General features: G+C 41.3%; 1 protein-coding gene across 1 annotated transcript in view; it reads left to right on the top strand.

Moving 5' to 3' along the window:
• gabrg3 (gamma-aminobutyric acid type A receptor subunit gamma3) overlaps window positions 1–14153 on the top strand; it is an 88576-nt gene that overhangs the window by 12969 nt on the left and 61454 nt on the right. The window lies entirely within an intron of this gene.

Below are 14153 nucleotides of genomic sequence, written 5' to 3'. Positions count from 1 at the left end.
CTCTCCGCCTCCCTGTCGTTGCCCTTGTGCTCTGCAAGTGCCACAGAGCCGTCAGTTTTTTCCCCACGTCGTTTTTTTTGTCCTTCGGTGCCTCGCTGTCTCTCCCCTCTCCCTCTCCCTCTCCCTCCTTGCGCGTTTTGCTCTGCTTCTGCCAGCGCTAGACGGAGTTTTTTTCCTCAGTCGGTGCCTTAATGTCTCCACTGCCCTCATGTCAAGCGTGTGCGCCACACATCTGACCAATCACAGGCAGCTTTCAATTGATAAGGTGACTGGAAACACTGAAAAAAGTTTGTCCACTTTTTTCTTTCCTCTGCTGTCCTCGTGTCAAGCGTGTTTGTATTTATAACTGTTTAATTTATTTTAAGTTATTTTTGTGGAAGTGGTGCTATTTTGTGATAATTTAATTGGTTATAATAAAACTTTTATTCATAAAGCATTGTTATGCCGCATTTTTACTCATCATAAGTGCTTAACAATGTCAATAATGAAACAAAATGTTATAAAATTAGGTTTAAGCTATTAATTAATTTTGTAAAAAATATATATATATGGGGAGCCGTTTGGGAGCCGAAAGAGCCGGCTCTCCACAGTAAGAAGAGCCATTAGAGCCGCATCTCGAAAAAGAGCCGAAAATCCCATCACTACAAGGGAAACAGAACACTCCATCCGTGTGGATGGAATACACCAGCCACGATCGATGTATATTCTCACCATTTTTTATGGTTCTTTTGTAACTGTCCTTTGTGAATCTTCGAGGAGGATTGTCAAAGTTTTGTGGGAATTCAATGTCCATGATTTGCACAGGTCCTTTTTTGACTATTTCACAGCACATACTGCTTGTTATTACACTGGGCTAACATCCTGGGTCATCACTTAATGTGGTGCTTGCAATACCTACAGGTACCTCAGTTCTGGATGGTGGGGTCGTCTCTGCCATGTCAATGTCATCTTCCTCTTTGTCCTCCTCATGAAGTGGAGATGGAGTTGATGGCACTGTTGAAAACATATAGTTACAAATTAATTTATAGCACAATTGTCATGTGGTAAGTACAGAAACTAGGGAATGGTGATCTACTTGTATGATGCTTTAAAAAGAAATGGTAATTTTAATACACTTTCACAGCACATGGGTATGTTAGGTGATAAGTTGAAATTGTGCGGCTTAATGCACATTCTGTTGAACCAATGCTGGGAAGTGGTGTGGATGCCATAATGTTTTCTTCCACTTGCTCCTCCTCATAAAGTCGTGATGGAGTTGATGGCACTGCTGAAAAAATATGTAATTACAAATTAATTTATGGCACAGTTTCATGTGTGAAGTACGATAACTAAACGCTTAAGGTATGGTGATCTACTTGTGTAACGCTTTATAGCAAATGGTCATTTTAATACACTTTCACAGCACATGCTGCTATAACTTTGGTTCACTATGTTAGGTGATAAGTTGAAATTGTGCAGCTTAATGCACCTTCTGTTGAACCACTGCTGGGAAGGGGTGTGGACTCCGCAATGTTTTCTTCCACTTACTCCTCCTCATAAACATGCGACGAAGACGATGTTGATGGCCCTGGTGCAAAAATAAATAAACAAACAAATAAATAAATAATATTCTTTTTATTTATATTGCACATTTTGCATGCATTGATCTCAACAACTCAGTTATTCATTAACATTAGTGAATGTCCCACATTTTAATATTTGAAATGTCCAGAAGACTCTGTGGGCAAGGGGAATGAATACACACAACTATGACTTGAATTAGAAAAATGTAAAGTCATTTTGATAACATCAAGTGTGTTGATAGAAGGCACTAATAATAGGTAGAAAAAAACTTTACCTTCAGTAGCACCAGAGACAACACTTGGTAGAGCGGGATGAAGAAATTTCAGCAATGCCCCTTGGAGAAAGAATAAGTATGATTAGCTTGGTTATTTTTCAAATGCTTTTGAAATCCTATCATTTTAAAGTCTGATAATTGTTTTGAAATAGATATGCAATAGTTAGGCAAAAAAGTATTTAGACCATATATTTTATCAACTCTAAAACGGTATGAACATGAAAACCTACTGGATTTAAGCATTCAATGTTATGCAGATTCATTTGTAATAATGAGAGGGAGTGTGATCTAAGGAGATAAACACCCCAAATCAGGTGGGCATAATTATTGGCCAACTTTGTGTTCCCCTGAGACAATGGGTCACAAAAGAGGTCAAACATACTCTGAAAAGTAGCCTTTATTAAAAAAAAAAAAAAGTAAGTGTTTCATAGGGATGTGGCAGTCTTGAAATTGGTCACATGATCATAGATCAGACGCACCATTACAAAGCCAACGGGGTCACAAGAAATGTGTTCACCAACTGCTAAAGACTGCTAACAAATAAAGCTTACCAGAAAACTATTAGCCTACTTAGTTCCTATTGACATTTTTGATAAGCACTTCCCATGCTACAAGTGAATGAACTTTCCCACGCTGTGGGACAGCTCAGGTAAGCTAGTTTCCACAGTTCCTAGCTAGTCGTCGTTACAACCTCGCTACTCTTGCAAAAAAGGTAATACCCTGGCATAATTTTCATGTTGATTGTGTATATTCTACTTACGGGTGTCTTGTTTTTTTTTCTCCTCCACTTCCTTTTTCTTCTTCTTTTTTTGGTTCCCAGAAAGATAATTTCGCTTCATTGTCAGTTCTAGCTATTTGCACTTGACGCTGATGCAGCCAACCAATGGGAAGGGGGGGCCCCCTCGAGCTGGGGTATTTCTGTCAGTGAGGTTTGGGGAAGGGAGGACACGGATGCGGATATTCAAAAGAAAACTTGATTTATTTTACAAAACAAAGTATCAAAAGAAAGCGCGGCTGAGCCGGATAGAAAAACCTGAACTGTGGAAAAATGTATAACAAAACAAAACACTTGGCATAGCATGGAAACTTATCTATGACTTATCTGTGGCGTGGCGTAGCATGGATGGTGACAGGGAAGGATCTCACAAGGAATGAAAGGAAACCTGGAAACTAAATACTGTGGAGGGTGATTAAAGCGGCGGTCGGCAACTTTTTTTTAGTCATATTAGCTTGAACTGTCATGGGATTCTGGAAGTAGAATATTAAATAGGCTGTTTAGGAAAAATAACGAAATCTGTAGCTCCCTCTGAAGCCTGTAATCATGCTTGCAAAAACCGAGCGCTCCCGGCTGTTTTTAACCAATCAAGTTAGGGTGGAGGAATCCTACCTGTCAATCACAGCTTGTGCACACGCTGCTGAGCGTGAGTCTGCCCCAGCTTGTGTGCGCTCACACTGGTGTGAACTCATGTGCACAACCTCGTCCACAGAGGGGGAGGGGTTTGGGGGGCGATTCGGAGCTTGTTAGAGGTTGGGGGAGGGACCTGAAAGTTGTATCAGTTCGAATTTTCCGACTTTAGACTCGGAATTTTGAAAACCTGCCGACTGCAGCTTTAAGGATTGAGTGCAGTTGAAGGGGAAAACACAGGTGAGGGACGTGAGGCTGATGGCAGGGCAGGAGAGGGTGGCATGACATGAAACTAAACACAACCTGAACCTAAAACATGATCTAACTAAGAACTAAAATAAAACATGATCTAAAACCTAAACATGATCTAAAACATAGTCCATGACAGAGCCCCCCCGTCAAGGGGCGGATCCCAGACGACCCTAAAAAAAAAATCTGAGGGTGGGAGGGAGGGGCTCGAAACCGGTCCGACGGGGACCAGACATCTGGCGGTGTGGCTGCAGTGGCCAACCAGGCCTGCAGCTAGTACCGGCTTCGGGCAGCAGGAGACGGTGGTCTGGCGGACGCCCAGACCTTTGACGGCATGGCAGGAACAGGCGGTGGTCTGGCGGACGCCCAGACCTCTGACGGCATCGCAGGAACAGGCGGTGGTCTGGCGGACGCCCAGATGGCCTGGCAGGAACAGGCGGTGGTCTGGCGGACGCCCAGACCTCAGACAGCATGGCAGGAACAGGCGGTGGTCTGGCGGACGCCCAGACCTCAGACAGCATGGCAGGAACAGGCGGTGGTCTGGAGGACGCCCAGACCTCTGGAGATGGGGCAGAGGCGGAGACCTTCCGGCGGACGGCCGGACCTCCGACGACGGGGGTAGCCCCCCCCTTAAGGGATGGATTCCAGACATCCCAATAATCTGGGGGTGGGAGGGAGGGGCTTGAAACTTTGAGTCCATGGGCCGGGGCACCATGTGGCTGTGGCTTGGTCGGGCCCCGCGGCCTCTGTGGCTGTGGCTTGGTCGGGCCCCGCGGCCTCTGTGGCTGTGGCTTGGTCGGGCCCCGCGGCCTCTGGGGCTGTGGCTAGGTTGGGCCCCGCGGCCTCTGGGGCTGTGGCTAGGTCAGGCCCCGCAGCCTCTGGGGCTGTGACAAGGTCGGGCCCCGCGGCCTCTGGGGCTGTGACAAGGTCGGGCCCCGCGGCCTCTGGGGCTGTGACAAGGTTGGGCCCCGCGGCCTCTGGGGCCAGCTCTGGGACGGCTGGGGCCAGCTCCGGGACAGCTGGGGCCTGGGGCTGCGGTGCAGGTAAGGAGGAGGAGGAGCTGTACAGCGCAGCTACCTCTTCTGGCTCCAAGCCAAAAATTTCCAATGAGGCAGTGCGCTGTACAGTCCTCACCTCCTCCCAGATAGCTGACACCGCTGGTAAGTGCTGGAGGACCTGCTTCTGCACAAAGAAGTCCAAAACATCATTAGAGGAGTTTAGTTTCTCCCAGGAGGTGCTGCTTGGTCCTGAGCGGCACCAGAAGTCCCCAACTAGCTCCCATAAGGCTGAGTAATCCGCCGCGTCCATGTTGGTGAGATCCTTCTGTCAGTGAGGTTTGGGGAAGGGAGGACACGGATGCGGATATTCAAAAGAAAACTTGATTTATTTTACAAAACAAAGTATCAAAAGAAAGCGCGGCTGAGCCGGATAGAAAAACCTGAACTGTGGAAAAATGTATAACAAAACAAAACACTTGGCATAGCATGGAAACTTATCTGTGACTTATCTGTGACTTATCTGTGACTTATCTGTGACTTATCTGTGACTTATCTGTGACTTATCTGTGACTTATCTGTGACTTATCTGTGGCGTGGTGTGGCGTGGCGTGGCGTAGCATGGATGGTGACAGGGAAGGATCTCACAAGGAATGAAAGGAAACCTGGAAACTAAATACTGTGGAGGGTGATTAAGGATTGAGTGCAGCTGAAGGGGAAAACACAGGTGAGGGACGTGAGGCTGATGGCAGGGCAGGAGAGGGTGGCATGACATGAAACTAAACACAACCTGAACCTAAAACATGATCTAACTAAAGCTGGGCATACACTGTGCGATTTTTGGCCCGATGTCGACAAGATTTTCACTCGTGCGACTATTTTGGAGATCGGGCCGAGTTTTGGCTCAATCGTGCGTCTCGCATCGTGTAGTATACATGGGGTAACGACAAACGATTAAGCTCTCCCGACCACCTCCCGATCGATCGGATGAAAATCAAACTTGTTTGAAATTCTGGTCGCCCCTCGTGAGGCTCTCGCACAGTTGAAGCAGTTGCACGAGCCGATTTACCTCATCCTGTCACACTACGCATGCGCAAACATAGGTACGGAAGAGAAAATTGTCAACAGAAGAAGAAGAAGAAAACAGAACAGCATGGCAGTGACCGGCGACCGAGTCCGACGTGTCGTGTAGTGTGAGCAGCCAGATCGCATCAGACCATCGGGTCGTACAGTGTGAGAACAGGAATCGTGAGCTGTGACGTTTTAACCCTTGCGATTCACTCGTACAGTATGAGCAGCAGCTGAATACCGCGATTGAAAAAATCGCACAGTGTATGCCCAGCTTAAGAACTAAAATAAAACATGATCTAAAACCCAAACATGATCTAAAACATAGTCCATGACAATTTCGACTACACTGTTGTTGCGCTTTTCGGCCATAGCATGCTCTAGGGAGGCGCTCTTGCTGCCCTCGCAGCAGAGCCCTTCATACAGATGACTGTGCATTATTATGAAGCTATTTAAAATCGTCATTGCTGTTGAATACATAACCTGTCTTATTGGTATGCATGTTGTTTGATTCATGTTGCATTTGTATCAGACTTTTCTTTCAATTAAAAAAAATAATAAATACAAATAAAAAATACATAACCTGTCGTCCTTGGGGGGCCCCCTCCTACTCGGGGGCCCTAGGCAATTGCCTACATTGCCTACCTTAACGCAACGGGCCTGCGCTTCTCTGAGGATAATATAGAACCTTTTCATCTACACTACCACTGAGCATACTCTTGCAGAGAGTGCAAAGAGTACTGCATTTGTGAATCTTCTGTTCTGCAATGTTCAACATATGTGTAAAGCATCCTGTCTTGACAATCGGTAGCTTCTTCTTCACAGCCACGTTCACGTTGCCCTCGTTGTCTACAGTGGCTGCCACAATGTTCTCTCTCACACCAAACTCCTCTTGGATGCTGTCAGTTTCTTCAGCTGCAGCTGCTCCTGTCTGTGTTTCATGCACTACTTTTTTTAGGGACCTTTTTTTTAATCTTACTAAGAAAAAGCAGTGTTGCTCTTGTAGTGGTTCTCAGTTAAGCTTGTCCATGTATTTGTAGGGATGGCCACCTTTTCAATTTGGATATTACATTGTCCTTCTCAACTTAGTACCACACAGGGATCAGGCAGTTGGTTAGACCCTGTCTCAGTTGAGGTTGATACTTTGGGTTTAGAGTCTCTGTCAACCATCTTCAAGTAATGTCAATACAATATTGAATAATTATTATAGTAGAATATCATTCATCTTGATGGTTCTTAATTTTTCATATGAGCTTAGTCAAAGAAGAATGTGGCAAGTCTGGTGCTAATATTATTACAATTGGGTACAGATGAGCTGCTTGGTCGGGAAACAGTAGTACTTTTACTGCTTGTATGTAGAACGTCATATACCCAGCACTCCTGGGAGAGAATCCCACGTTGTGTCGAAAGTTGTTTCAACATGTTAGTAGTGTTTCCATTCTTACTTGAAATAATGATTTTGTAGACATTATAACTGTTATCATTTTTCTTTATGAAATGTAGCCATGATTTGGACTTCCTCTTCATATCCGCCATGACAGGAAAATCTGGAACAGTTTTCATTTCCTACCCTCATGTTTGAAAAGTTGTATCTTTTTTATCTATTTTTTATTTATTTATAAGTTAGTGTCAAATATTTATTTGATGTAACATGAAAAATTAAAATAAAAACCCAAATGCAAAGAACGTACACACATTCAGAACTGTACCTAACAACAACAACAAAAAAGACTACGCCTAATTCCTCTAGTGCTGCTATTCAGATTGTGATTCGTCTAATCTATAAGTGTATATAAAAATAAATAAATAAATTCTGTTCGAATCTGAAAGAAAACGTAAAATAGATTGGTGAATGCGCAAATTCTCTTAAATCACTCGTACGGACGATTTAAGAACAAATCTGTGCGTACGAACGGTTCTTGCATGAGGCCCAGTGATCCCAAACACAGCAGCAAATAACCAACAGAATGTCTGAAAAGAAAAATAAAGAAGTCCACACTTCAACCTGATTATAATGCTCTAGCAGGACCTCCACAGTCCTTTAGCAGTTCAAGTGCACAATTCAGTAAAACACGGTTCTCTGACTCTTAACATTTCTCTTTAACACAAATAACTTGTTTCCATGCAAATAACTGAATTTCCTTCATTTGGACGTTGAGTTCTTGATGAAGGCTCTCGGTTTCCTGTTAATGTACTGGAGTTGCGAGCTAATTAGTGTCAAAATACTATTTGCAAGATCCAAAATAAACTTTGACACTGAATTATCCTTTATATGCGTCCATGAAGACACTGTGTATACAGTCAATAGCTGTACTTTATTAACTAAAACCTAAATTATAATTTTAGTGATGTATTGATTATCGAGTAAATTATTTATATGTAACATTTTACCCTACTTTTTAATCTCGACAAAAATATCATAGTACATTTAGCTGTGATAGTCTGTGACAAAGCATTATCAGTTACATAATTGCAAGAAAAAACCCAGCTGGGATGAATACAGTGAGCACGAAATACAACCCCAAGTTGAAAACCAGCCTTTGTTTTAACCATATTGCAGTTATTTTCAAGTACGATCATTAAAGAGCTCTTCTTAAACCAGCTTTCGTGTCTGCTTACTGGGTGACAGATGATCGGCCGTGGTACAGTCAGCCTGAGGGGGATGATCTGTTCTGCTTTTTGAATATTTCAGAACCCTTTGGCATTTCTTCTAGTAATGAGCCTGGACTGTGAGCACAGAACTTGAAGTCTTCATACCATCAGTCATTATGCCAAGGCTCAGAGTATGCAGACAGCAACCAAGAATAGGCTGAAACTCTCCCACATGAAGTTATGTCATTGGGAGTTCCAGCAAGATTATGTGATTAATGAGAAGACAAAAATGTGCAGCAGTAGGGACAAGTTCCTGTAACTACTGTATTTGGAAAGGCAAGGAACAAGCAGGCAATGAAAAACCTCTGGAGTACTCTTGAAGAATTACGGAATACAATGGAAACAAATAAAACTTTCATTATATACATGAAATTGATAAGCAATTCCTTTGTGCAAGAAAACTGGACAGGACAAAAGAAGAAGTTTCAGGCCTAAAGCTATCTACAGGAGATGAACACATGACACATGAAAATCCAGTAACGACCCGAAACAGGACCTTAGAAACACATCTGGACCTTCAGTTGATCCATCTACTGTTCACTGAAGCCTCATCAGAAATGGTCTCCATGGAGGGGTGGCTTTCAAGAAGCCGTTCTTAAGGAAGGGAAACAGGGAGAAAAGGCTGAGTTATGCCAAATGACACAAGAAGTGGACTGAAAATCAGTGGCAACAGGTCTTATGGAGGGATGAATCCTCCCCAGAGCCCAGACCTCAACTTTATTGACGCAGTGTGGGATCATCTTGACAGAGAACGGAACAAAAGGCAGCCAACATCCAACAAGAGCTTTGGGATGTCTTTCAAGAAGACTACTTAAAGAAATGACAAGAAAGCTTTTCTAAGAGGGGTCAGGCTGTGTTTGAAGAGTAAAGGTGTTCATTAGAATAGTACAAACTGTTTTTGCATTATATGCTGTATTTCTATTTGTTTGCACACATTTTAAAAACACATCTATTTCCCATTTTCCTGACAATACAGTATATGAAAAAATGAGGGGTGGCTCAAGACTTATGCACAGTACTGCAAGTAAATTTAAAGTAATTTAGGTATTGGGTATATTTACTTTCAGGCTTGTTAAAGCAACACTAGAGATGTTTTTGAACCATAAAATGGGCCTGAAACTGCCCTTGAGCACCCAGGGCCTGAGATACAGAAGTTCACGACTTTGGTTTCCCACCCCACTGTTTTGCTTTGCAGTCACTTGACATTTTTGTGGACTTTCTACGTTGTGTTTGTCGCCTCTTTGGCATGATGATAAATTCACTTGAATGGCGGCACATGTCCAGGGCTTCCACAACAATTTGTTTACATTAGGGTGGTTCTACATCCGACAGCTCAAGGGGGTGCAAAAGAGCTAAATTGCTAAATTCCATCATGTTACTTTACAGCAGTCTGTTCAATGTATCATGCAATGAATTCACATAAAACCTCAAAACCTTTCACTTAAATGCTTTTCTTCTTGCTCTAAGTAAATTAATCTTAGTTGATGTAGTTAAATGTTTTTGTTGCATTCTTTGATGTGACATAAATTTTGTAATTCAGTGTCTTTATTCAAAAAACGAAAGTCTATTGGAAATGTATTCTTTTTATTGGGACCATTTGACCAAGTCTTGCAGACCTGTTTGGTATTCAAAGGACAAAGTTAATCCTCTTCAGTCCAGAACTGGCCAGCCGTTACTAATATGCAGTGTAAGCAACACCTACTCACTGCCCTATTCCTTTTTGTGACTGTTGATGAGGAATTAGTGATAGTCAAAGATGGATTATCTTAGGTAAGGAGTCATGAGAGGGGATGCAGTGGGAAGAGCTACACCCACTCATATGAACATGAAGCACAGCACAGGTCAAAAGAATTGATCAGTTTGACTCTTCAAATCCTAGAAAGTTTAAATTAACCCTCCTGTTGTCTTGCGGGTCAAAAGTGACCCACTACCATGTTTAGCTGTAGAAAAAATACCTTAAAGCTGCCGTTGGCAACTTTTTTTTAGTCATATTAGCTTGAACTGTCATGGGATTCTGGAAGTAGAATATTAAATAGGCTGTTTAGGAAAAATCCCGAATTCTGTAGCTCCCTCTAAAGCCTGTAATCGTGCCTGCAAAAATCGAGCGCTCCCGGCTGTTTTTAACCAATCACGTTAGGTTTATTATTTGTCTATTATCTGAGCAGAACAGTCACCATGCTGAGCGAGAGTCTGCCCCCAGCTTGTGTGCGCGCGCACACTGGTGTGAACTCACGTGCACAACCTCGTCCACAGAGGGGGAGGGACCTGAAAGTTGTATCAGTTCGAATTTTCCGACTTTAGACTCGGAATTTTGAAAACCTGCCGACGGCAGCTTTAAACTATCTTTTTCCAACTTGAAATTTTATGACTTTTCCTAAAGGGACCCCATCATTAGAAAAAGTCATACTTTATTTTTGTTTATGTTTCCATGTGGGCTGCACACCACTAGGGTACAAAGATTGTCTTATGGGTCATTTTTGACCCGTGAATTATAAAAATATTTAAACACCAGAAAAAAGTTCACTGTTTTTTTCCCTTTCAATATAATTAATTCAGAAGTAATTACTTCACATTTATATAATAGCAATAATAAGCCTTTATTATGTAAAAGAAAACTGAGAAAACAAGAAAACTGTTGGTCCAACTAACAGTTTTCTGTCAGTTTTCAGGATTATTAAAGTGTAATCCTGAAAACTGGTGATTTTAACATTGTGTAACATAAAATACATGATAAAAAATGTATTGAATTGAGTTGAATAGATAAATAACAGGTGGTTTCATCATACAAAATAGATTTTGGATTTAAAATTCAATTAAGTTGCTTTATTTTGGGGCTTTGGTAGGGCGGGTCATTTTTGACCCTTAGGACAAGGGGAGTAAACACAATGTTAAGACCGCACAAGGGTTAATTAATTAAATATTTCAGTCAGCTGGGAAAGTTTCCCTTGGTGAGGACACAGTAAATCTTTGCAAGATGACAGACATAGAAAGGTGGGGAAATAACTAAATAACTAAAATAGATAAAGGTGGGGCCTTTAGGTGTTCGTGTGTTCAAATCCAGTCTCTCTGAGTATGGATGGCATGTGGTCTGACAAGGACGTTTCTAATTATATTCCAGATCAGATACCCATCATGTTTGCCACAATTATCAATTATCATCATTGGGGTGTCAAACAGTGACATATGGCTGCAGTTTCTCACCGCTTCACTAACAACTAAAGTACATCCATTCATCAGACAGGGACAGGCTCCAGCGCAAACCTGGAGAGAGATTAACTAATGTCTCTGTGGACCTGTTCTTCAGCCTCTGCCCACCTCGATGACAAATAAATCTACCAAGAGGTTCAAGGTTCTCTTGCATCCACACTGAATAATTTCTCCAAGTGCTAAGTTCATCATCACAAAGAAAATTATAGCACATTATATTATGTATGACTATTCAGAATGTTTCATTGAATGGCTGCAAAAAAATTTAGAAAATAATTCCAACTAATTCCAAGTTCAAGTCATCTATTTCTCTAAACTCAATAAGCAGTCTGTCTTTATAGAATGAGTAGTCAGAGCCTAACTGCGGCTAATTAGCAGTTTGCACAAAATTATAGCTCTCAAAACAATTAGCAGCATATAATGAGGTAAGTCATATAAGGTGGCTGCTTTGCCAAAGATGCAAATCTTCAATGGCAGGTGATTAACAACTGAAATGCCTCTTGTTTTTAGTCCTCTATAGTCTACCATTGGGTCCATTTTTGTACCATAACACAGACAGAACTTTCCATTATTGATCTATTCGTGTTTTACAGCATTTGCAATGATAACAGTGCTACACACCATCGATGAGGAGTTTCTGAAACATTGATTCCTAATCCTTGACTGCACGCAGAATTACTAAAGGCTTCTCATTTCTTTTTGTGGTTCAGTTGAAAGAAAAGAGTTTCATATGAGGAGCAATCACATAAAATCTGCTGAAATCTAATAATCAAATTAAGAACTATAACCACAGTTGAAATATTACTGGCCAGTAAAGGTTGAAGTGATTTTGGATTTATTAAAGGAACGATATTACATCACAAGTTGGCTACAATTTCCTCAGGTCTTAATGAGATGGCTGTTATGTGCTTTGGTCAAAATACCACAGAGAGATAACCTGACTGCTCCTTTTTTCAACTTGCATCTCTATTCACATCAGCCTGTTCTAGGGCATGAAGTGACCCACTCACTGCATCCCTCCCTCCCACAGGGAGTTTTAAGATCAGCAATACTGAAAAATCCTTGAATCACATTACCATGTGACAGAAAATACAATAACATACCCTGAGAACTCACATTAGCACACATGCCAAGATGAGTTCAGGCTGCCACACACCACACCGATAGAGATATGGCTTTTTACATGCCATGTAAAATATAAATAAGAACAGAATGCAATGATGTTTTAAATCTCATAAACCAATATTTTATTCACAACATAGAAAGCATTACAAAATGGGGAAAATGAGACATTGTTTTGTTTCATGAAAAAGTATTTGGTGGTTTCATGACAGAATCATTTCTGTTTTTAATGCAGTACTGCCCAAGGGCCCAAACATTGCGGGCATCCAGTTTGGATTTTTGGTTTTGTCCATTGTGCACAAAGATGTCTCCAACAGTTCTTAAACTTTTGATGATATTATATACTGTAGATGATGGAATATTCAAGGTCTTTGCAGTTTAACATTGTGGATTTTTTCCTAGATTGCTGAACCCTTTGCTCATCTTTTCTCTAAGGTGTCTCTCTTTCTCTACCCAGTCATTTTACTGACCTTTTGCCAGTTAGTTATTAGTTGCAACATGTTCCTCCAGCTGTTTATTTTTCATACCACTCGTTTTTCCAACCTTTTGTTGCTCCTGTTCTGACTTCTGAGACATGTTGCTGCTAAGATTAACTTTTTAAATTTTTTTTATGAAACAGTCAAATGTCCGACTTTCATCATTTTATATATGTCTGTGTTCTATTGTGAACAAAAATATTGGTTTATGAGATTTGTAAATCATTGTATTCTGTTCTTACTTACATCTGACACCACCTTCCAGCTTTTGGGGGCATTTAGGTTGTACTTAACTGGCAATATTATTCTCAAATACTTACAATTTCCTTGTCTGCAGCTAAGCCATGGACAGTTAGTAGTGATCCCTCAGTTAGGCACAATCTCATTGTAAGTCATGTTTAAAACTGGCCCAGTCTGCAAAAACACCACAATATGTCATGCCCAGCTGGCAGGTTTATACATATCTGCTCCATCAACCTTGAGCTCTAATGTTGGTTCGCTGTCTTTTAAGATTTCAGAGGCTAATGTTAAGAACTTATATCAGTTGCTTTTTACCGAAGTTAGCAAGTTAGTTTTTGTGATGGCAGAACAGTAAATGACAAATGGGAAATTGGAATTTCTACGGAGAAAAATTTAACACCTATGGGAGATTTCAGATTTCCATGTGAGGATCTGGTACAGGAGTATTAACTCATTTCTTTCTTACGTATTATAACAGCAAACGTGAATAGCAAAAAAAAAGCCATTAACAGCAAATTATAAAACATAAGCAAAAGAGTTTTGACTTCTCTCTTCTAAAGTCCAACTTAAAGTTGGTCGGAGATATAGATAAGGAGGGTGGATAATGCTCCCCTGAGCTGGGAGTTTGATGCAAGGATCCACTGCAAATCTGAAAGGCTCACTGAATAGGGTATTTTCAGACCTTTCAGTCCCCAGATAAAGTGTCAGGGTTTTTTCTCTGCAAGAGTTTTTGAGGTAGTTATTTGTTTCAGAAAACCAATAATATGCTCTTGAGCACAGAAAGTGTTTGTTTCCTACACACTTCGTCCATTTTTCCCTATTGTGCCACATTTGAGAAAAAAAGGAGCTGATGTAACTAAGTACACATAGTAAAAAAGATAAAACAAAGCAACAAACAAAGT

This window comes from Odontesthes bonariensis, chromosome 15, assembly GCF_027942865.1.
Source record: "Odontesthes bonariensis isolate fOdoBon6 chromosome 15, fOdoBon6.hap1, whole genome shotgun sequence".
Taxonomy (NCBI): Eukaryota; Metazoa; Chordata; class Actinopteri; order Atheriniformes; family Atherinopsidae; genus Odontesthes; species Odontesthes bonariensis.
The sequence above is the reverse complement of the archived record's forward strand: the minus strand, read 5'-3'. Positions and strand labels throughout refer to the sequence as shown.